Source organism: Dermacentor albipictus, chromosome 10 (assembly GCF_038994185.2).
Source record: "Dermacentor albipictus isolate Rhodes 1998 colony chromosome 10, USDA_Dalb.pri_finalv2, whole genome shotgun sequence".
Taxonomy (NCBI): Eukaryota; Metazoa; Arthropoda; class Arachnida; order Ixodida; family Ixodidae; genus Dermacentor; species Dermacentor albipictus.
In genome coordinates this window covers 87,665,562-87,689,635 of record NC_091830.1, presented here as the reverse complement: position 1 = coordinate 87,689,635, position 24,074 = coordinate 87,665,562, and the positions used below count along the sequence as shown (strand labels likewise).

Here is a 24,074-nt window from a genome sequence, read left to right as displayed (position 1 = left end):
TGTTTACTTTTTGTATTTTGCATCTAAGCCTTGTATTTATTGTGGTATTTTGTGTTACAACTTGTATTTAACATTTTTCAATTTTGCTAATCCTGTTCTTTTTGCATATATTATGTATTCGCCCCTCCTGCTTGGGCCTATGTAGGCCTGCAGTATGTTCTAAATAAAAATAAATAATAAATAATTAACGTCAGAAACGCAGGAAAAGGGGTTGCTTTGAATTTTTGCCTAACAGAACTATCTTTTCTAATGTAGTCAAATTACAATCCAATGCTACCACGTCTATACATTGTGTGTAAGCCATACTTTACGATTTTTCTGTCTTTTAGCTTGAGGAATTCAATTAGCTTAGTAGCTTCCATGGGTCACATGGAGGGCCTCAGTATGAGCGGTTCGAGAATCTTGTTGCCGAAACAATGACCGATGCTGGATTTTCTGTGGCACGGGGCCTGTAACGCCATTGCATTAATATCCGAGATGGAAGTACTTCAGTGCCACAAACCCATGACTTCAGGAGACGAGCGCCACTGCCAAGCGAGACACTCTCTCCACTTGCTCTGTCTAGCCTCCGCAAGCGAAATGAATTCCCAGTGTTGTCACATACCAGAGCGAGAAATGCGTGTCGTATATGTCACAGGCCCTGCCTTCATTTTTTTTCTCCTCGCTTTTTTATGGTACGGCACACTTCCACTGACGGCGTCGCATGCGAGCTGTAGTGATTGTCTCATTTCGCAGAGCCCACGATTTTTCCTGCTGTGCACGAGGATACCCGACTAGCAGTATAAATCAGTGCTACATGAACACTGAGGCAGACACAAGCGGATCACAGAGCAACATTGCGCAGGAACACAGTAGAAAATGACAGTTTCGATGTCTGCGTGCGGCTCCATGACGTGGGAACAAGCAGACGAAATGGAAGTAAATCTCTCTTTCCGCAGTGCAAAGTAAAACAAAAACATACAAACATTGAGTTTGTGTTTTATTATTTCTCTAAAGTTTAATTTGTCTACTCAAGCAACAGATTACAAAAATAACTAATGTTGCCTTGAATAATTCTCGAAGTCAGGTGTCACTACGAGTGACTTCACAGCACAAACACATGTGCATAGCCGCACTACCATGTGTATGTCACCTTCAGGCTTGAAGCATGGCGGCCGCGACGGGAATTGCAAACAGCGTTCGGTTTGAAATTTCGGATTTTTCGTGGCACGAAGCAAAGTAATATTTAGCAGACGTGATTGTAGCGCAAAATGTACGTACTGCACCTGCCAGCTCAGAATGCCTAGACCTGGTGAGGGGCCCTTGAAAGCAGACAGTGTGTGGCGGAACGATAGGGTCTTATCGCGCTTGAACTTTGTATGGAGCATGATGCGACTCCACTTAGGCAGTCTTTGTTGCAAACTGACTTGAGAAGTCAGTTTTGCAAGAAGTCGATTGTACCGCATTTTCTGGTGTATAAGTTGCACCCCCCTCAAAACGGCAGTTTTTTCAAGAAGCAGCAGTATATAAGTTGCACCGTTGTGTAAGACACACCTCTTTATTCGGTAAGCAATTAAAAAAAATATAGTGACATTTTACTTGATGAACGTGGGTCACGCTCGAGCAATGATATGGGCACCCCAGGCACATTTCTGCCATCGTGGTGGCTGCGATGTACTGACAAAGTCCAAGGGCAATAACGTTGTCCCCACAAGCCACATATTCTGTATCTGCGAGTCAAAGCGTGCCATGGTGAGCCGAATCGTGCACAAGTGTGGAAAATGGGAAAGCGGCAGCACGGGATGCAGTATGGTAGAAAACTGCCTAGTTTACGCAATGACGCATGCCGTATCTTGGCAGTGATCTGCAGATGCGACGACTTCGACTTCAGATTGCTGCTCCGTCCTTCTTGCCTGCGCTCAGCAACTTGATCACGAGAAAAACCCGGTACTACCTCCAAAGCGTGTGTGCATAGCAGCTGCCAGAGGAGGTCAACCCAGTGCGTTTCGGGAGGCCATAGCATCGAATCTCATCTTGACAGCAGTCCTTTTCCAAAAAACAACAAAAAACTAAAATAAAAAGCCATATATAAGTCGCAGCAGCGTATAAGATGCACCGACGAAAATATCAGAAAAAGAACTGTCACTTATACACAGGAAAACATGTTAATTCAATAAACTGACCATCTGTGTCCACAGATGGTCAGTTGTCAACTCGAAGCAAGGGAAAGAGCTTGACGCAATAGTTCAGCGGAAAGCTGCAAGGTGGATAAAAGTAATCAATAAAAGGAAAATCAGACATCAACCCAATCGCAGCAATTGCTACAATGGAAACCCACACTGGTTGCTTCTCTCCACCTTGCGGGTTTCCGCAGAATTATTACATCAAACTCTTGCCTTTGCTTCGAGTTGTTGACAAATTTGACTTCGCCCTGCCATCTGCTAGCCACCTGGTTAGCTCAGATGGTAGAGCGGCTGCTCCGGAATGGCGGTAGTCCCAGGTTAGAGTCCTGGACCAGTACAAATTTTTCTTCAACTGCGAGGCTTTTCTTTCAAGGAACCGGTATGGGTTTCCATTGTAGCAGTTGCTAGGATTGGGTGGATGTCTGATTTTTCCTTTAAGTGTTTACAGACAGAACCCAATAGGCTTGTCAATGGCGGCAATGCGATGGGAAAAAACCGCTTCCGTACAATGTAGAGATGTGTCGCACCCAAGGTGCAGCGACTTGGTCGCAACAAAATGTATGAGCATTCTGGCATGATGGAACGCTTTCTTAGATTGTTGAAAGAGCTGTTGCTGCTTTGAAGAGCAGTTGCAATGGCAAACCTCCCGAAGACCGCACATTGAAGCAAGCGTCGTTGCTACGCTCGAAAGAAAATTGCTCTAATAATTGAGCAGATCTATGTAAGAATGCAGCTCCATCACATTCTCCCGACTTAGTGTGTTCGTCACAGCTTTCAGGTTCTTCTCCAGTGGGTGATGTTTGTCGCTAGTGATTTCGTGTCCTAGGTACGATACTTCTGACGTTAATGAAGGAACGCTTATTCTCCCGCATTTTGATGTCACAATCACAGAAATGCTGGAGGACTGCCTTGAGATTGATCCACTGTTGAGTTTCCATTCTGCCACCAGGAAGTCATCCATTTATGCTTGCATGCCTGTTGGATAGCCAAGTATATTTTCTGTGGCGCCCTGAAAGATAGCTGGTGCATACGACACTCCAGAAGGTAGGCGGTTGAAGGAAAGCAACCTTCTGTAGGTAGCAATGGTCGTCAACTTCTTTGACTCTTCATCCAGTGGAATCTAACTATAGGCGTTGGGTACGTCTAAAGTTCTGTAGATGTCTCCCTTGTACGGTGCTGCAAAAATATTGTGACACACTGATGAAGAAGATGTCAGCTTGGTCAGAAGAAGATGACGGTCTGGACTTCGCACGCTGTCTACCATCTTGTCAGCTGCTACGATTATTGTAAATATCCTGTAAATATACATCTGACTGTTTTTGACCCCCGTAACATTTTTAGTGGAGGTAGCGGGATCATTATTAAGACAGATTTAAGCAGCAGGCGCTCCTTGGCTGCATCTACAATGCCAGCACAAGGCAAGGATGCTTCAGGCCCCTCGGCACCCACGCCCACAGTCATTCTAGCGCAACCCCGCGACCCAGAAACCTTCTCTGGCACTGACGACACGGATGTTGAAGACTGGCTTCAACTATATGAGCGGGTGAGCTCCAGCAACCACTTAAATCAGACCATCATGCTCGCTAATTTGAGATATTAACTTGCGGGCACGGCACGCATTTGGTTTCAGACCCACGAGGAGAAACTTACCAGTTGGGACATTTGTAAACAGAAGCTCAAGCATTTGTGTGGCAAGCCTGTTGGACGTCAGCGTGCCACCCAAAACCACCTCACTTTGCGTGTCCAGACGTGCACTGAATCCTACCTCACATACATCCAGGATGTGCTCGCTCTGTGCCGCAAAGTGGATCTGAAGATGTCCAAACCTGATAAAGTTGCACATGTCATTAGGGGATAGCAAATGATGCCGCCAGAGTTGGATTCCCGATTAATAAGAATATCGCTGGTAACATACAAGAATTGTATAGCATTAACGAGAGAGTGGCAGGTCTTGTGAAACTTAATAAGAGATACAAATTGAAGGTCGTACAGGTCTACACCCCTACATCCAGTCATGATGACCAGGTAGTCGAAAGCTTCTATGAGGACATGGAATCGGCGATGGGTAAAGTCAAAACAAAATACACTATACTGATGGGCGACTTCAATGCCAAGGTAGGCAAGAAGCAAGCTGGAGACAAGTCAGTGGGGGAGTATGGCATAGGCTCTAGGAATAGCAGGGGAGAATTATTAGTAGAGTTTGCAGAAGAGAATAATATGCGGATAATGAATACCTTCTTCTGCAAGCGGGATAGCCGAAAGTGGACGTGGAGGAGCCCGAACGGCGAGACTAGAAATGAAATAGACTTCATACTCTGTGCTAACCCTGGCATCATACAAGATGTGGACGTGCTCAACAAGGTGCGCTGCAGTGATCATAGAATGGTAAGAATTCGAATTAGCCTTGACCTGAGGAGGGAACGGAACAAACTGGTACATAAGAAGCCGATCAATGAGTTAGTGGTAAGAGGGAAAATAGAGGAATTTCAGATCAAGCTACAGAACAGGTATTCGGCTTTAACTCAGGAAGAGGACCTTAGTGATCAAGCAATGAACGACAATGTTGTGGGCATCATTAAGGAGTATGCAAGTTGGTGGTAACTCCGTTAGGCAGGACACCAGTAAGCAATTGCAGGAGATGAAAGATCTGATCAAGGAACGCCAATGTATGAAAGCCTCAAACCCTACAGCTGGAATAGAACTGGCAGAACTTTCAAAATTAATCAACAAGCGTAAGATGGCTAACATTTGGAAGTATAATATGGACAGAATTGAACATGCTCTCAGGAACGGAGGAAGCCTAGAAGCAGTGAAGAAGAAACTAGGAATTGGCAAGAATCAGATGTATGCGTTAGAGACAAAGCCGGAAATATCATTACTAATATGAAAAAGATAGTTCAAGTGGCTAAGGAGTTCTACAGAGATTTATAGAGTGCCAGTGGATAATGGAAGAGAGCGATAATGGAAGAGAGAATAGTCTAGAGGAATTCGAAATCCCACAAGTAATGCCGGAAGAAGTAAAGAAAGCATTCGGAGCTATGCAAAGGGAGAAGGCAGCTGGGGAGGACCAGGTAACAGCAGATTTGTTGAAGGATAGTGGGCAGATTGTTCTAGAGAAACTGGCCACCCTGTATACGCAAAGCCTCATGACCTCGAGCGTACCAGCATCTTGGAAGAACGCTAGCATTATCCTATATGACCTATATATTATAGACTATATAATATTATATATACTATATTATATATATATATATATATATATATATTATAGACCTATAATAGCTTACTATAGCTATTATAGGTCTATAGCTTACTGTCCGTTGCCTACAAAGTATTTACGAAGGTAATTGCAAACAGAATCAGGAACACCTTAGACTTCTGTCAACCAAAGGACCAGGCAGGATTCCCTAAAGGCTACTCAACAACAGACCATATTCACACTATCAATCAGGTGATAGAGAAATGTGCAGAGTATAACCAACCCCTAGATACAGCTTTCATTGATTATGAGAAAGCGTTTGATTATGTCGAAAGCTCAGCAGTCATTGAGGCATTACAGAATCAAGGTGCAGACGAGCCGTATGTAAAAATACTGAAAGATATCTATAGTGGCTCCACAGCCACCGTAGTCCTCCATAAAGAAAGCAACAAAATCCCCATAAAAGGTGTCAGGCAGGGAGATACGATCTCTCCATAGGTATTCACAGCGTGTTTACAGGAGGTATTCAGAGACCTGGATTGGGAAGAATTCGGGATAAGAGTCAATGGAGAATACCTTCGTAAATTGCGATTCGCTGATGATATTGCCTTGCTTAGTAACTCAGGGGACCAATTGCAATGCATGCTCACTGACCTGGAGAGGCAAAGCAGAAGAGTGGGTATAAAAATTAATCTGCAGAAAACTAAAGTAACGTTTAACAGTCTCGGAAGAGAACAGCAATTTCCAATAGGTAGCGAGGCACTGGAAGTGGTAAGGGAATACATCTACTTAGGGCAGGTAGTGACCGCAGATCCAGATCATGAGACGGAAATAATCAGAAGAATAAGAATGGGCTGGGGTGCGTTTGGCGGGCATTCTTAGATAATGAACAGCAGGTTGCCATTACCCCTCAAGAGAAAAGTGTATAATATCTGTGTCTTACCAGTACTCACCTACGGGGCAGAAACCTGGAGGCTTACGAAAAGGGTTCTACCTTAATTGAGGACGACACAACAAGCTATGGAAAGAAGAATGATTGGTGTAACGTTAAGGGGGGGATAAGAAGAGAGCAGATTGGGTTAGGGAACAAACGCGAGTTAATGACATCTTAGTTGAAATCAAGAAAAATAAATGGGCATGGGCAGGACATGTAATGAGGAGGGAAGATAACCGATGGTCATTAAGGGTTACGGACTGGATTCCAAGGGAAGGGAAGCGAAGCAGGGGGTGGCCGAAAGTTAGGTGGGTGGATGAGATTAAGAAGTTTGCAGGGACGACACGGCCACTATTAGTACATGACCGGGGTAGTTGGAGAAGTATGGGAGAGGCCTTTGCCCTGCAGTGGGCGTAACCAGGCTGATGATGATGAGATGATGCCTTCCACCTCCTTGTGTTCAAGAATTCTTCCACTGTGCAAGCCATTATTACGAAATGCCGGCGATTCGAAAAAGCCAAGAGTCGCCGCATTGCCCAGCCATTTCCCCGCCTTCCCAACATGGCTGCTACGTACACCTGCAAAGACCTTCACAGTCTGCCCATGCCAAATCGCTCTGATGAGGTCCTACAAATCATCCGACGTGAAATAGAAGCCGCATCTCCTGTCAACCCCAACCCATGGCCCCGACAATTGTAAGGCGACCGTCTCACTGATGCAGTCCGTCATGTGCCAAGAATTGGCCAACGTTGGCTTGACCAACGCCTGCTCAGTTAGTCGACCTGACTACACTCCGTCCAGCACTGTCATACGCACCCGCAGCCTGAATGCCCCAACGTGGTATCGCAATCTGGCTGAATGGCGCATTCCAGACGACAAGCCTATATGCTTCACTTGTGGCTGTATCGGCCATGTTTTACGTCACTGCCCATCTTCGTTGATTTCGACCCCCTGGCACTACCTCCCATCCCACGGCCCTCATGCTGCTCCTCGGATCCCGCTGCAAATGCAGATAGTACATTCTGGCGACACTTCTCTTCCTAACCACTCTAGCTGCTCTCCTTCGCCACATTGCCGCTTCTGCTGATGGCCCCCATCTCGTCGATCACCGTCCCCTAGGTTCTTCCGGCGCACCCTTCCGGAAAACTAACGGATGCAGCACCTGGAGGCGATGCTGCGAAACCGACCCTAAGGAAAAATCCTCTCCTAACCTTGCCCACACATTGAAACCTCATTAAAGTGAATGTGGATGGTGTACCTGGTACAGCTCTGATTGACACTGGCACGCACGTATCTGTGATGAATGCTCAGCTTCGGAATCGTCTCAAGAAAGTCCTCACTCCTGCCCAGTCGCCTGTGGTCGGAGTCGCCGACGGTGGAACACGAGCCATTATTGGCATGTGTCCGGCTCGCGTGAGTATCGCCGGACATCACACTTCTGTTTTATTTTATGTTCTAGAGCACTGGCCCTCACGGCCTCATCTTGGGCCTTGACTTTCTGTCTACACATTCCGCTTTGATAGACTGTTCTGCTGGTGCTGCACAACTCGCTCTGCCTGCTGCTATTGACCCTCCCGATAGTGTTCCAATACGGCTATGTTCCACAGAGCATATTCGTTTCCCTCACCGTGCCGTTACCTACATAGGTGTCTCCCCCGTTCCATCTATAACAGACGGTGACTACATCGTATCCCCTAATCCAGATGTCCTGCTCTCGCATAACGTCGCTTTTCCTCAACTATTACCATTTTGGAAAATACGTCCTGCCTACCACTTGTGGACATTGGACTATATTTTCAATACTAGATCACCAGCTTTATGGGTGCCTTACGTGACTTCCTTTGCACCCTAAATGTGCTCTGGAAGGACCGGTCGAATGAGCTGTTAGAAAAAGCTCTAAAACCAGAACTATCACTCAAATTGTCACTTTCATTTGTGGTGGCACAGGTGCCTATTTAGCTGGTTTCTGTGTAAAAAGATATCTGGACATAGGTGGAAACGATATGGCCTGATATGACCTCTTGACCGTGTGAGTGCACAGGTGACTATTTAATGTGGACTTATGCAGGAAGCTCTGAAGGCATGAAGGGCACTGAAATGGCCTCTCGCCTGTGTGAGAGCGCAGGTGATAATCAAGAGCATTCTTTTGTTGGAAGATCTGACGGCACGAAGGGCACTGAAATGGTCTCTCCCCTGTGTGAGGGCGCAGGTGTAACTTGAGATTACTCTTTAGTGCAAAGCTCTTGGGGCAAAAATGGCATTCAAATGGCCACTCACCTGTGTGGACCATAATGTGTGCTTTCAGATTACACAATCTATCAGCCTTATAGTCACAGAAGTTACAGTGGTGGCAGCGTTGCTGATGTGACTTCTCACTTTCTGAAGTTTCAACTTGACAGCTGTAAGGCCTCAATTCGGCATTAACGAATTAAAACAGGTTACCATAGTAATGCTTTTATTTTGTAAACAAAATTACAGTTGCGAAATACGAATTAAATAACACAACATATGATTGTAAAACTAAAGGTAGCTTTTTATTTATTCAATAAGTTTTGATGGAAATCATCGCATCGAACCAAAAGCTGGTTGACCATTTTTGATTTGCGTAATATACCAATGTGTGATTGCTCAATGATCCAGTTTGTGAAATTAAATAATTTTAGTTTAATGTTAGTACAATAGTGGTGGTATGGGAAATATCATTAGTGTTCCGCAAACAAAATCGCAGAAAACAAGTTTTAGTATAGCGTGGGAGCATAGTTTACATGCGCGACGTGGCACTGGCTAACATTCCCAAGGTTAGTTCTAGTAGTAAAACATAATTAACCTAAGAAAGTGTATGGGGCAATGGCACCGCGGTAGCTCAAGTGCTTAGAGCATCACACGCGTAATGCAAAGACGTGAGATTGTTCCCCATCTGCGGCAAGTTGTTTTCTCATCCACTTTAATTGCCATTAATTTATCATTTCTTTATTTCAATTAGTAAGTACGTGTTTTTCCCCTATGTTGTCCTTGGTGTCCTTGTTCGTTGGCTTCTCATGATACAAATAATAAAAATTGGGCACCTTGATTAATCTCCTTTCTTGTCGTTGGTGCATCTGAGTGATTCAATATGCACGTGCGTGTGAAATATGCGAGATGCACTGCAATGGAAGCCAGCAAAGTTTTTTATTTGTACTTTCCATGTCCGCTGATATGGGGCAAAACAAAAGTACAAGCTGTCTGCCATACCCTCCAAAATCTAATCTCAGAGGCCATATGCCATCGTCGCGCCTATCTTCCTACTTCATCCGCGGAACTGCAAGCAAGGTATTTTTGTCAGACGAGCGAAAAGAGTGGGAAGACTCTGTAGTGGAGACAATGATTCTATACACCACCAAAATGAACTTAGTAGCAGAATTAAGAAGTATTGCTAGCAGAAAGAAATTATCCACAAATTCCTCTCGATCAGGCTTATGACGCCACATCAAGAGTGGAGAGGCAGTCGGAATTAGCTAAGAAACAACCCACACCAGAATCTCAGGCCGCCAGCCTTCACAGCAAAGTATTCTGATGCGCTCCCAAGCATAAACATCCCAAAAAAATAACACCCAATATTATCAAGTAACGAGCGTCTGAGAAGAGTGTTTTCGGATGTACCAAGGGTTACCTATCGCTGCAACAGAAACTTCGAAGCTACGTTAGTGCACGCTAAAGTCAGCCAACATCATTCCCCATTATTAAAAGCATGTTCTCGCCCCAGGTGCAAAACCTGCAAGCACCTTCAAAGTGACGTTAAAATTAAAAGCACCACAAATAGCTGTTCACACAAAGTGAAAACTAGCTTTATTTGCACTAGTTCCAACGTAACTTATATGCTTGGCTGTTCTTTCTGTAAGAAACAATATGTCGATAAAACGGGACAATCAATGAATGTGACATTAAACAGAGTTCCGGTTTTTCCTTAGGAGGACATAAATCATTCAAGGCTTATTGCAACTGTGTGGCCATTGCGTCTCACTTCGCAAGGCAACAAGTGCGGGGAAGGAGCTGCGGTCACTTTGGTCATTCCCTTATTCAGTGAAATGACTGGCTGCTGCGTGCGCATGTGCACAAAGAACTCCATAAGTGGTTCGAAACTTTACTGTTTTCTGACAAAGCCCTAGAGAAAACTGCAATGGATCATTAAGATTCTCACTGACATATCAAAAGGTAAACAAGAGTGTTGAGAAGTGGGGGCAATGTCATCGATGACTCTGAAATTTTATTCACTGAAGAACTTAAAACAAATCAATATCCTATTCTACATCGGCGGTTTACCTTCAAGAGGGATGCTGCCAGCTGTTGCCAGATCTGAGCAGTGCAACACTGCCTTGTCAGACTCAAGTGACAGCAGGCATATGCATGACTCTTAAAGAATAGAGACGAGAAAGTGGCAACCTTACATATCCAAGTGGGAATGTTATCCTGATAGTGAAACCATGCGAAGAGCATTTCAGGAGCATCATAAGTTGAACTGAGAGCTTGTTTCACTTGAGGTCCCCTTTGAAGGCTGTGACTGAGTATTTGGGAAAATGGTGCGCCCTTCCGTGAAGACATGCCACAAGCCCAGCGAGTCTGTAGAGGAGCTCCTGATCTCGAGTTATACAAGGTTGAGGCTGTCTATACATTTATGCCACGTGGGTGCAAACGACTTCAAAGAACATGGAAGTAAAACATGTGCCAGGGACCTCCATTGACAAAAAAAAAAAAAGACGGGACTGGTTTTGTACTGTGCGCATTGGTAGCTTTTTTTCCCTTCAGAACAATTTATTGTTCGATTATTTTGCACTGAAAGAGATTGCCCTTATTCATGATAAAATACCATATGCACAAATAAAAGTAGCATTGTGATCTTTGAGCTGATTAAGGCCCTGATTATTGAAAGGGGGCTATTCTCACCACAAATGATGATTGCCGGAGAGCTAGAAGACAAATCGTCAATGAGATGGTGTGCGTCAGTACGTGATAGTTGAGTGCTGATTTGACCCTGCACTTTTATATATAAAAGAAGTTCAAAAACACAGGAGTTTTATGCTGTTTTTTGTTTTTTTTCCCTCTCTATGGTTGCGCAAAAGGAATGCAAGATTCATTTATGTGAACGCAGTTTACACTCTCCGTCAGTTTGAAGAGAAAACGAGCAATCTAATAAACATAGGCGCTCGCTCCGTAAAGATTTGGGAGAGCTATGGGGTACACACAATAGGTGGAGTAAGAAAGCAGGTTTAAACTGTGTAAGATCGGCCCCCAAGCGCACAGTGAGAAAAAATTTGGAGGACGCTTACGCTTCGCCTTTAAGAGCAGAATGTGATAGCCTTAAAGATATCCGACTGCTTCTCACGCTTCCCGGCAACTGCAGCATATGTAACCGTAATGTTTATTGGGAAACGCTTGCGGCCAACGCTATGAACGAAGGCAGGTTTTCTGGTAGAAACGCGTCCACTTGCGTGGGCCACGATGAATGGATGGATGTTATGAGCATCCCCTCTATATTGGGATGGTGGTTTGCGCTACCAAGCTCTTGCTGTTAACTGCCTAATGTCCTACCTAGGTAAAAAAGAAAAAAAAAACAGCACGTTGAACTCCCACAACCAAATTTTCTGACAATATACTATACGCTTTGCTTTTGTACATCTCTATTTTCTTGTTGTTTCCCTACTTTTCTTCCACCTATCTTCCAATCGCCCCTTACTAATCTCTATTGCAGACATGCTTACTTTTCTGCTGCTCCCGCTGAACCAAAGGGATTCAGGAGGCCAGTGGTGCCTAAATCGACCGCTGGGCAGATGTCCTCACATTCTAATAAAACATGCTCCATCATTTCCCTAGCTTTACTGTAGCAAGCACGTGCTTCTTCCTTCTTACATCTCGCTTTATAGATGCTTGTTCTAAGGCATCCTGATCTCGCTTCGAAAAGTCGTGAGCTTCCCTATGAGTTATCATAAATTGTTTACTGATTGTGTTTTTATGCGAAGCATATTACGAGAGCTCAACCCAGCTCCTCAGGCGCGGCGGTGTCGCCTTGAAACCACGTGACACCGTGACGTCACGACAGAGGAGAAGTGGCTTTGGCTCAACTCTTGCAAGATGGGCTCGGTGGGAATCGAACCAGGGTCTCCGGAGTGTGAGACGGAGACGCTACCACTGAGCCACGAGTACGATGCTTCAAAGCGGTACAAAAGCGCCTCTAGTGAATGAGGTGTTGCCTTAGAAACGAGCTGTTTCTAAGGCTCAGGCGTGCGTCGCTTGCTCAGGCACACATTTCGTTGCCGCGCCGAACGCTGCGTTGCTCGACGCTCACCGCGTCCAATGCGGGGCGTCCAAGGCGAAGCAGAGTAACGCATGAGTTGTTTCTTCGTCTAGCCGAACCAAATATAGCCAAGCAACAGCAGTTCACCAAGCTAAACAGTGGTTCAACAACTAAAATAAAGGCTAGTATGCCTCGCATCCTGGGCTTAACGTTACCTAAGCCACAGCCATTTTTTTCTGTTAAGTAGTTACTCATGGCATGTTTCTTTTCCACTGCCGCCACCCATGAGATTTTCTCAACTCTCCGACTTTCCACTTGACGTTCTTTGTTGCTCACCCTACAGGCGGATTCTTGCTGGTAAGCTTCCTAGTTTTTCTCCTCCACTGTGAATCTTTTTTTTTTTCTGTACAAATACCTCAACACTCTACCAGCTCATTTACTTTCTTCCATATTCCTCAGTCATTCTTCATAATCAATATTGCTGAGCAGTTCCCTCACTTCAAAACTACACCAGCCCATATCACCCTACACAGCTTCATTTGTGGTCTACCCGTGAGCGCCCAATGTGAGGCAACCGACTGACCTTTGGTTCCTATCGAGTCCAGATTGTACCCCTGATTTAAAGCAAACAACTGCATTTCCAAACGTATGTGCTGGAACCATTACACCTTTCCCCATACCCCGGAGCACCACATACCTATTGTATCCCCATATCGCTCTCTGCCTCATTATGGCTGCATTTCTCTTCCCCTTTACTGTAATTGTTTTTTCCTCTTTCCATATATCTATTGCCTTCGTGTCTCCATATACGAAGGTATTTATATTCTCTTACCCTAGGTATTTCCTGGCCCTGTATTTCCATTGTCTATTCACTGTTTTCATTGAATACCTTAACACCTGATTTTCTAACACTAAATAAGTCAAACCTAAATTGTTGCCTTTCTGTCCACAGATATGAGCCAGACATTGCAAATCACTTTGCTTGTTAGCTAGCAACACAATGTCCATCACATAAAATAAACCTGGAAGCTGCTGCTCTACTACTGTACCTACCTGCTTGTATAACAGATTAAACCCAATATTACTTCCTTCCAGCACCCTCTCCATCCTCACCATGTACATCATAAACAGCAGTGGAGACAAAGGGCACCCCTGCCTCAGTCCCTCGTTGATATAAAATTTCTCCTCGCTCCTCATCCCTTCCCATTTAAGGCAAATGGTATTTTCTAGGTAAATTTCTCTCAAAAGCTGTAGACAATTGTCACCTAAGCCTTCCCTTCCAGAATATCCCATAAAATGTTGCGGTCTAAGTTGTCATATGCTCCTGTAATGTATAGAAAGACCACATAATGGTCTGCTTTCTACTCTGGATACTTTAATACAGTGAGTAGGAACAAATAAGTTATCCAAATGCCTACCTATTCTGAAGCCATTCTGAAGTTCTCCCTAAATGCCATTATTCTCTGCCCATGCTTGCCGCTTTAATTTGATTGCCTGCATTGCTAGTCTGTATATTACTGATGTAATGGTCAACGGTCTGTATGAGTGAATTCTATCTTTGTCCCCCTTACCTTTACAAATTAAATTCATTTTACTTTATCGCCAACTGTCTGGTATTCGTCTTTTAAAGTTGTTTTTTTTTCCCGCTGCTTTCACCAGAGCTTCCTTACTTTTTGGTCCTCGTTCATTAATCAGGCTAACGAGAACCTTCTCTCTAGCCCTGTGGCTGTGCACTTAGGAATTTTCTCTTCAGCAGTCTTCCAGTTGAAATTTGTCAGCACCAGCTCATTTGCCATCTGGTTCTCTTTCATGCTGTTTCTTCGAATACACCTTCGTCATTGCCTTGGAAAGATTTGCCTGTAATTTTTCTAATGTAATTTAATGTCATTTCCCCTTCCAGTTGTTTCCATCTTCATCTGGGATATATTGTGTTCTTGTTGACTTCATGCCTAGTAATTTTATGAGGTTCCAAAATATTGTAGGTGCGGTATTTTTTTTTTCACGTATTTCTGACAACTAATGTTCACTTTAACATTTTATCTTTTCTTGCACCAGTATTTGAACCATAGACTTTTTCTCCTGGTATAGTTCCCATTTACTGGCTATTTCATCCTGCGACAACTGCGCCTTTTTTTGCCTGCCTGTCCTCTCGGGATGCTCTCCGTCGTTCAGTGAGTGCTTCTTAAATCTCCCTATTCCACCAGCTTTTCTGTTTCTTTCTTCCTTTCCAACGAACATGTTGTTTCTCTTTCCGTGTTTCTGTCGTTATTACACTGAGAAGCTCACTATGTTCCCACTCTTTAGTTGGCCATTTGCCAAGTTATTCCTTGACTCTAGTGAATACATTTGTTATTTGTTCAGTGCTCAAATTTGGACTGGCCATTTTGCACTCCTTGCTTTTTTTCCGAACCACATATCCCATTTTCAAAATCCTCCGTTTATGGTCACTCCTTATGCTGCAATACCATTCCTCGTCAATGAACATTACTCTCGACTTATGAATTCCTTCTGTCATCAGAACGTAATCAATGGTTGATTGCCAGTTTCCCCACTTCCCACGTGATCTGCCCTTCACACTTAGGCCCTATATTCATGACAACGAGGATATGTTGCTCACGAAAGTCTAGCATTGACATGCAGTTGTTGTCGGTATAGCCATCTAAATCCTGTATGTGGGAATTCATGTCACATAATAGGAACATTTTGGCATCATGCATTCCACTAACTCTTTATTCTTCTCTGTGCAATTATTTCCAGTCTGCAAATACGTAACGCCCAGCCAAATTTTTTTCCCACTCATTGTACTTCATAAATAAAGATGCTCTTGACATATTGAATTTACTCTTTTCCATTTGGCTCCCTGATGGGTGAGCATTCCGACTCCCCCTCCCTTTCTGTCCGACTGAGTTCTGTTTCACCCTTCCCAAACATAATTCTCAATCACTGGCAGCTCTTCCGGGTCTCTAAGGTGCGTTTCTGTAACTGCATACACCCCTATTTCTCTATTTACCTGCTCCTCAATCACTGCCCACTTTTTTCTTCAGCCACCCTGCATGTTTACATAGTCTACTACATGGCGAGCTCTTTCTTGCTTTCCTCCTTTTTCTGCTATTGACGGCGATGCTAATCTGGGGTTCCCTTAGTAGACCTACTTCATTGCTACCTACTCTGACCTTCTGAGCGACCTTGGGCCCCCTAAAGAAGCAACAGCCCGACCCGCAAGTCGCCTGCCCACTCCTCATCCAAGCCTGTTTTTGAAGTGGACCCTGTCTCGTTCAAAATCACCACACCTCACTTCCATGTTTACTTCGACAACCTCGAAACATTTCTCTCAACTCATTTTCCACATCTCCTCGTTAGCAGCCACTACAGCTTTTTGTACGCGATTGTCATGTTCAGGCACCTCCAGCACCGTGCACACCACGATCTGCATATGAGGGGACAGCTCGGGCAAGTCGTTCACCACCTTCGCCAAGCGCTAGACTAGATTTGTCCCTTTCCTGTTTAGGACGTCATTTAGCCCACCTGCTATAATGACAAGGTTATGCACGTGAACATTTTCCACGAGCCATGCTTTTGCTTGCTCCATGACAGAACCCAGAGTCCGCCCTGGAAATGTCCCTACCTAATTGCTTCTGAGCACCTTGCCAGGTTTGAGTCGCAGGCAATAATTACCATTTCACTCTCCTTTCTCTCCTTGCTTCCCTTTGTCCTTTTCTGCGTGATTCATACTCGACAAGGGGCACTGAGCCCTGCGCTCCTGGATTTTGTGTGTGGCGGCCTCAAGGTAGGTGCCGCTCTTCCCAGTTACCTCTTGCCCACGTTGCATGCATTCAACATGCTTTGCTGACATTCCTTCTCCTGTCACGTCGAGGGACTGCGTTCCATTGTCATGACTATTCTCCTTTACAATGGCGGCCCTGTTCAGCTTTTCCTTGGCTGCTTGTTTTTCTTCCACTACCTTCCATGCATCACGCTCTTTATTTAGCTAATCTTTAACCCTTCGAGCGTCAATGACGTAAATATACAGCGCCACGAACAAGTCCCAAAATGGTCGATGCCGTATATTTATGGTGCCGTCTGTACGTTTAAAAAGTGCACCAATTTCCTAATACTATTTTCTGTCATGTGCTACCACTATGTGAGAATACAGGAAATTTTTTTCGCCCACCTCCCCTCTTTGTTTTCGTTGCATGGTTTGACATAGAGCTAGTTTGCTCCCGCGACTCTATATACTACCGCTGGCACATTGGTGTACGCACGGGCGGCGTCAGTTTCTTGCGCTTCCAAAACTGATGGCTAACTCGTTACCAATCGCTCAAAGGGCGACCGCCTTTTTCTCGCTCATTTAGTGCTCACAGGGGTGCGCATAGGAAGGATGCCGCCATGCATGCGTTTCCGTTGCTTTTTTTTTTTGACGCTCACAAAAACTAATAGCCTCTGGTTGGCAATAGGATTAACATTACCAGAAGTTTGTCACACATGCTTTTTTGACGGGCACTGAACCACACAGATTTCTTGAGTGCGCGCACCTGTGCAGTTCGATTACACTATGGATGTACATATTAGTGTAAGAGAAGGAACACTTGAGTCTTGCAAAATACTCTCATGCGTGCATTTTCAAGGCCTTGAATTATGTGTATAAGAATGCATCATATTTATAATCTTTATAAGTTTATTTCCTTCTTTATTGTTATTATTCATGAATGAAGAGTACATATATACCAACACAAAATATTTTTTTATCACTTTACAGTCACCATAGAAAAATTGAGGTAAACTTTTTTCGAAATAAGTCCCTAAGAAGAACTGGAATCTGCGATAAATGAAATCGACTGTGGGCAGTCGCATATGGCGAAAAAAATCAACCCTAAAAGGGTTAAGCTCTTCAACAGGTTTGACAAACACCTTCTGGAAAGCCTCCATTTTCTTCAGCCTAGCATTGACATCACAGTGTGTGCTTATTGACTCAATTCCCTCTCCATTCTCATTTGTCCCCTAATTTGCCTTGAGGGATCCCCCGCACACTGAATGCTTTCCCGGTTTTCTTGCCATGTATTGCACGGCTTTTCGTAATGCGAATACTATATTACTATGATAATGAAGAGCACGTGCCCTTTAGCAAAAAGTGATATGCATAGGATCTAAATCATTAAAATATCGCAAAGTAATTCTCACCAATGTTTTAAAAGCAATCAATTCCGCACAGTCTCAAGGTAGTATGACCCAGTTTCGCACGTGTTCAACCACGTGGCCACACTCATTTTCCTACCAAAGCAATATTTCCCATACCAAAGCACACACAGTAAAACCACTAATAGCTATTAGTCTTGCCACTTCCAAGCTACTGTTTAAAGGCTATAAAGACTTAACATCCCACCCGGTTGCACATGTTGAAGCACGTGGTGCGAAAGGATGCTCTCACTATCCTGCAAAACCAAATGTACACGAAACACAAGTGCATACACGTAAAAAAAGAGAGAGAAAAGAAAACCACTCAATCATTAATTAAAGGCTAAAAAGATCAGCAAATCAAAAACAGAAGTAAGCTCGAAGCATGCACAAAAAACATGATTTTGTCGCCACCACAGAGCCCTGAAAAGCACGTCCATTCACCACAAAATCTCACGCCAAAATTGGTAAACCCCTTAAACTTCGTAAAGTAGCGCCACGCTTTGAAGAATGCCGCCTCCTCCTCGCACACTTTGGCTGAGGCCGACGCTGCATCGCTATTGGCCTAATGGCATACATGGGCCCTGGCGCCGGCTTCGTTTGTTTACAATCGCACTACAGCACCATTTTCGCTTGAGAAGCATCTATGGAGGGGCGAGGAGCACATGATGGTGCCTTTGTTCTTCCATGTTGCTTTGGTTTGCAAATGCATTGAACTAAGTTTTGTGGCAAGTGCAACGTCGCAACACGGCATTTTCTATCACCATAACCTGCTGCGCCTTCATATGCCAAAATAGTTTCAGCAAAAACAAGAAGCTGTTCTCGATACCATCCGGTAAGCGCTACAGGTTAAGAAGAAAGACATGGATTCATCGAATTGGGAGGAAGAACTTCAGACCAACATTCTCCACGCGACTATAGAGGTAGCTGAGAGTCTCTCATATTATAGTATGTATCAGGCTTGTGTAATATTGTTTCAAGCAATAACATAGTAAATATTGCACAGATCACTGAGGAGGTTGCAAATGTCTGCACGCTTTAACACGATTACTATGCGACTTGTACTTTGTTTATTTAAGCAGTAAGTGGTTGCATTTGGTGCACTTTATCGTATTGTATGCTAGCAGGCTTGAATTCTCGTGCAGGTGAGGCTGCATGCGAAAATGTGATAACGAAGCCATTAGGATTCAGCGCATTCCTTTTGATAAAATCTGAGGCTCAAGCGTGAAAACTCATCATAGGAAAGCAACCCTCTGTATTTTGTGGTTAGTCACTAGCCTTCTTTAGAGCGAATAGCTTTATTCGCCTCTTTTATTCAGGTTCGTCACCCAGTGCATTTGCAACATAAATGAAAAGTGTGCATGCTCTCCCGAAATGCGTTCGTCGCCGAATGACAGCATAACAAGTTTTTGAGATGTACGTAGTAATTCTTGTCAGCTTTAAAGTGTGTGTAGGTTAAGATGCCGCAGTGGAGAACTCGCAAAGAGAATGTGCGGTCACTCGCTGGCTGGTTTAGTCACCGTTCGCTGCTTTGTTTAGTTGTTTGCTTACTCATTCGTTCAACTTTTAGTTCGTTCGACCACTATGTCTCTGGTGCTACAATATGAACGGCTACATAACTTGACTTAGCGCAAGTTTGGCCGCATCACAGTGTAGCAATTCCTTGCGAAGTCATCACTTCACTAAAGTCATCTCGCAAATGTTATTCGGAGCGAGTGCAACCGTCTTTGTCGTCATGTCGAAGACATGACAACTGTGTCATGACACAGCGCTAGCGCTCGTTCAGATACTTTTTTAAAGAATCGCTATCAAAACATTTAAAAAAAGCTGCTGTCATTGAATATGCATAACTGTCGGCTTAGAAATTCTATGCTGTACATGAAGTTACTCGGAGATAGAAAGCCAACACCAACGCTTAAAGCACGCTGCCTTCAGATGCGTGCATTTACTGTACGAAAGGCCATCCGCTATGCTCGAGTGGTGCAGGTGGCGCCACTGTCGAGGAAGGAGGGAGGAGGGACAAGTAGGAGTGAAGGCGGAGGAGAAGAGTGTCGTTACTTTATGAAGTTTTTAGAGGCTTTAAAAATTGGCACAGGCTAGCGCCATCTGTAAGTGTTTCACGGAAGCAAGCGCGCCACTACGTCGACTCCGTGAGATCCCCGCGCCGATGCGCGCAAATGGCGGATGCCGTCGGCAGTCTATGAATTGTAGAAACACTGCAAAACGGGTTTGAGTTTTCGCGTAACCAAATTAAGTTTTCTCGTGTAGTAACATTACAATCTAACACTCTATCATACTTGTAGGTTGTGTGTAAGGCATGGTTTACTATTTTCCCACGTATCTTAGTTTGCAAAATTCAATTCGTTCAGTAAATGTCTTCCGGCACATGGAGGCCCTGAGTATGTGCGGTTCAAAAATATTTCTGCTGACGGGACATCGGAAAAAGCCGCTATGGGGCCATGGAGAACAGACACACTTCCCATGGGCTTCCGCTTCCCGTGCCTCTCAACCAGGATCACAGCCAGCGACGAACCAAATTTTGCCAATTGCATAACTGGCAAGATGAGAGGGGTCAGCAGACATTAGCTACCATCAAGTGAGAGCCCCATTTCCTGATTTCTGCAATGGCTGCACACCCGCCTGGCTAAGCCCGACGCCAAACGTGCCACAGCAACCCCGTGGCGTGTGCTGCCGCCACTCGAGCGTATCTGTGGGCATAGAATGGGCGCCTGCCCATGCAGCAACTAAGAGCTCTCGAGATGAGCGAAGCAGCAGTAAAAGCAATCAAAATACCAAGAGAACAGCTAGCAGATAGACACACAATGCAGATGGACCCGACTGAAGTAAACAACGCAGAAACTGCCTGGAATTGTGATGCAAGCAGCGGAAGAACTATTCAACGCGAGAGCATCTGGATTACAAAGGCAGAAAAGGCAAGAAGGACACAGAGAATCAAACGACACAAGAAAGAAGCCCAGCCAAGCAACAATTGAATAAAAAGCCACCACCACCGCAACAGCGAAAGCCCTGAATGCCACCTCTACCAGTCGACGACTACAAGGTTGTATTCCGCCCACAAGTAGGCTTCGAGCTTGCAAAGTGGAACAATGTCACCATCATGCAAGCCATCTGAAGAGCCAGCAGTTTCTCGCAGCGAGATTTTGGCGAAAATGCGTGTTCAAGTGCAGAGAATTGAGAACCTGATTATTGCAAGCATGGCCAACTGGGAAGATGCGAAGAAATGGAGCCGACTCCCAGAGACCCTGGGCCGTGATCGCCACATCCTTCAACTACCCATGGCTCACACTCCCAAGTCCGCTAGGGTAGGAATGGCCCAGGTAACGGAGTGGAAGTCATTTAGTGACGTGCAAAATGTCGAGACCGCCATCGAGAAAATAGATGACCGGCTGAACAAAGTCCTCGACACGGCAGATCGCCACACCAAAACCATACAGCTGAATGAAGTAGTGCCAGCCGTCGACACGCAGCTCCTCCACTTCTGGGAAGCTAGAAGAGCTCTCCTCAAAAGATGGAAGAGACAGAAGCTAAACAAGAAATTGAAGAAGAAATTTCCCTCCTCACCAAGCAAGCACAGGCATACACGGAGAGATTAGGAAGACAGCACTGGCATGCATTTTGTGACAAACTCCAGGGAACCCTGAGCACAAAGACGACGTGGCATCTCCTGCACGCTCTTCTCGACAGCGGCCCTCCAAAGACACAGCAGAGACAGCACCTCTGTAGCCTCGTGCAGAACCATGCTGGATTGAAAGAGAACCTCCTCCGAGAAATTCAGAAGAAGCTGTGCGGCGACCCACCCGTTAATTTAACGGCACATGACAAAGTCTACGGTGGGAAACCAAACCCCGAACTTGACCAACCCTTTACACATGCTGAACTCTCTACAGCACTATTGACACTCACCAGAAACACCAGCACGGGCAAAGATCAGCTCATCAACAAGCATCCCCGGAACCTTCCGCAGAAGGGTACCGCAGCCCTGCTCCAATACTTCAATGCATGCTGGGAGAAAGGAGAGCTACCGGCTGCCTCGAATAAACAGCTCAGCCTCGAGAACTTGTGCCAAATTTCCCTTACCTTGCACGTAGGGAAGCTTTTCGAGCATATGATACACAACCGGTTAAACTCTCACCTCGAAGACAATGGATATTCTCCGAACACTACATTCGGTTTCAGGCAGAACCTGTTAATGCAAGATGTCTTCCTTCTACTCAAAAAAGACCTCATCGACCACCTGAGCAATGGAAGCAAATCATCGAATTTAGCCATCAACGTAAAGGGAGATTTTGACAATGTCAGTCATAAAGCTAGCCTCTACAACCTCAAACACCTGGGCTGTGAATCTCGGACATACGACTACGCCAGGAATTTCCTCACGGGCTGCATCGCCACAGTTGGAATATACACCCTTCGAAGCGACAGCTTCTCACTACCGAGCGAAGGCAGCCCGCAGGGTTTGGTCATATCGCCGTTGCTCTTCAACGTCGCCATGATCAAGCTACCCAGCCTCTTCGACGCAAAACGAGACCTAGGACATGCTTTTTATATGGACAATGGCATCAAACACGGGAACACAAGAAACATGCCTACAGGAAGCACTAGATATGAACGAGAGCTACTTGCACAAATGCGGCCTCCGCTGTGCTCCCGAGAAGTCGGAATAAGTCGTGCTTAAGTGAAGAATGAGAGGCGAACCACCTAGCTATGAACCCGATCCCAACGTCCCCCTCAATGGAATGCCTATTCCAAAAGTGGCAACCCTACGAGCTTTAGGGCTGCACATCCACAAAGACGGGTCCAGGGAGGCCGCCCTCCCCCGACTAAGGCGAACGCTATCCCAGCTAACACATCTCGTTAGGAAAGTTGCAAGCCGTGGAAGCGGACTTAAAGAATGTGACACTCTACGCATGATGCAAGCACTCCTCACCAGTTGAATAACATACAGCACACCCTACCTCACACGGAAGAATGCAGAGGTAGAAAAAATTTACATTTAAATACGCAAAACCATCAAAATTGCCCTGGGCCTACCACATATAGCTTTGACTACGAGACTTCTCAAGATGGGCGTACACAACATCTGGCAAGAACTTGCTGAAGCTCATAAAGCCAGTCACTTGGAATGACTGAAGCTCACACCCACCGGAAGATCAGTGCTGCAACGGCTGAGCTATGGTAAAACTTTTATAGCTACCACGGACACAGACCGAAAGGACAGAATTCCTCCAAACATCCGCGAATCCCTGTGCGTAGCACCAATTCTATGCAACACGCACCCCACGCACCAAAAGGAAAGAAGACAAGCCTGAGTGGATGCCATACGGTGAAGACACAAAGATCCGGATGGCAGATACACCAACACAGTCAAATACCCGCAAAGAAACGCTTACGCCCCGAGCATCGTCGATTCTCAGGGCAGAGAGCTGGCGTCAGCCACAGTCTGTGCACAAAACCCTGAATCTGCAGAAGGGACAGCGATTACCCTAGCAACTACCACGTGCATGGACGCAGTTGTTTTTTCCGATTCTGAAGTAGCTGTCAGGAACTACGCTAAGGGTTGCGTGTCGACAGAAGCACTGAAGATATTGAAGCACCGCAGCACTCTGATCCCCTACACCTGCATACCGTGGCTTCTTGAGCACGAGGGGCTAGAGGGGAACGAAGTGGCCCATGCCACGGCCCAAGGCCACACCTGCAGAGCCAACCCTTCCTACTCTCGAGAATTCCCGGTCTGCGTCAGCGGGGGCAGAGATCGTACCCATTACCTACTCGGCGATCCTTCAACATCACAGGCTGGAACGCAGGGTATATTCACCACCTCAGCCAAAGCTCACCAAAGAGTAAAGTACCACACTCAGAAGACTACAGAGTAACACTTACACCCACGGAATGCTCATGCCCGGACTATACCCAACACTACAAGGATACCAAATCAAAATCAAATCAAAATCTTTATTCAGCATTCTTCCGCGTATGAAAAAAAGAATGCTAGGACAAGAGCAAAAAAGCTAGCACAAGCAGCTTTACGAGGCCCTTGCCCCTGTTTGACTGGCAGCGCGAAGGTTTTACACACATTGTAAATACATATTGTTTACATATGTGTTGCATCTCACAGAAAAAAGCAAGACAAATGTATTTGCATACAATAGCATCCCACATACAGGCCATCATGTCTGAAAACATATACAGGAAAAGGGAAAAAAAACGCATTTCTGGTCCAATTCAGACCATTTTCACTCAGGTCGTACAGGCAATGAAAGAATCATACAAAGGTAATACGAAAACAAGTGACTTGCAAAATAAGAGAAAATATTTACA

At 45.1% G+C, this 24,074-nt stretch overlaps 1 protein-coding gene across 6 annotated transcripts in view; it reads right to left on the bottom strand.

Annotated features, from left to right (window-relative positions):
- Nucleotides 1-24,074, bottom strand: part of LOC135910256 (zinc finger protein 782-like) — a 187,833-nt gene that overhangs the window by 160,621 nt on the left and 3,138 nt on the right. The window lies entirely within an intron of this gene.